Source organism: Amphimedon queenslandica, unplaced genomic scaffold (assembly GCF_000090795.2).
Source record: "Amphimedon queenslandica unplaced genomic scaffold, v1.1 AMPQUscaffold_10040, whole genome shotgun sequence".
Lineage (NCBI taxonomy): Eukaryota > Metazoa > Porifera > Demospongiae > Haplosclerida > Niphatidae > Amphimedon > Amphimedon queenslandica.
Genome location: NW_003549689.1, coordinates 3,664 through 5,028, shown reverse-complemented (window position 1 = coordinate 5,028; position 1,365 = coordinate 3,664).

Below are 1,365 nucleotides of genomic sequence, written 5' to 3'. Positions count from 1 at the left end.
TATTTTTGCTTAGTCTTTAAAATTATGCTATTTTTTCTAAGATTTTTTTTGCTACAGTGTACATATTACGTATAAATACTCATTTCTTTGCAAGGGCAAGATAAGTAGTCTGATTGTAGTCTAGTGTGAATCTCAGAAACTGCTCAATAGATGGTGGCCAAACTTGCTAGACTATTGACCTGTGCAGTCTTATTCACTTTGCTTTTTGAAAAAGAACTTTGTTGTAAAAAAATTAGTTAAGAAAAAAATAGAAAGATATCCTCATATGTCACATCATGGTTCAGTCATATTATGCTATGAACCTGTTAGTGTTGCCAACTATTACAATTCATATTCAGATATTTTAATATCATTCACCATTAACATTATGTAGAGGGTGTACATGTAAATGAATGCATGTAGCTAAGGCTTCGCATTATAATAGCCACATTATTATTATATTGTTACATGAAGTGTAGTGTCATAAGCATGCTCATAATGAAACAAAATAATGACGTTAATTTGGCAAATCTATCACAAATTCCACAATAAACAATATGTAGTTAGGCCTGTCTGCATGTCTTTCCTTTTACACCTTGAAGCAGAATAGTCATATTTTTATTCCACAACATATACCTTTTCTATATCATTTACTTTTAAAACAACGTACATACTTACTTGGTTAATAAGAGACAATATGCCCCACCCCCTTATCTATTTGTGTCTATCATCAATTACACTCAACCTTTCTGCCTCCTTTTCACCTCACTTTCACTTTCAATTTACCCTCCCCTTTCCCGATGTCCACCCCTTTTTATTGTCCACCCTCTTCTTCTGACTTAGTTCAAGAGATCATAAGACAAATCCAACAATGAACCTCCTGGAGTCTGTCCTTATTTTGACTAATCTTTGTACTTTTGTAATTGCATCTAAGAGTGAGGAATATTGTTCTGTTGGCACTGAAAAGAATACAATCAAAGGTAAATGATTCTTTAACGATTGTTTGTATATTGTTATTATTGAAAGGAGAGAGAGGAGATAAGGGAGAGAAAGGAGAGAAAGGTGAAACTGGACCTGTAGGACAAGCTGGTCCTAAAAGTGGAGGAGTAGTGTACACTCGTTGAGGAAGGAAGTCCTGTCCTACTGGAGCTGAGCTACTGTATGAGGGAATAACTGGAGGTGAATGGTACAATCATCCAGGAGGAGGAGCTAACTATGTCTGTTTACCAAAGGTCCCTCAATATATGAGTACATCTTTACCTCCTAAAGGACCTGTACTTCACATTAACCAGATGCATGGATCTGAATATCAAGTTTTTACTGATATATTTCCAGGAAAGCATGATCACAATGTTCCTTGTGCAGTGTGTTATGCAACTAATAGAA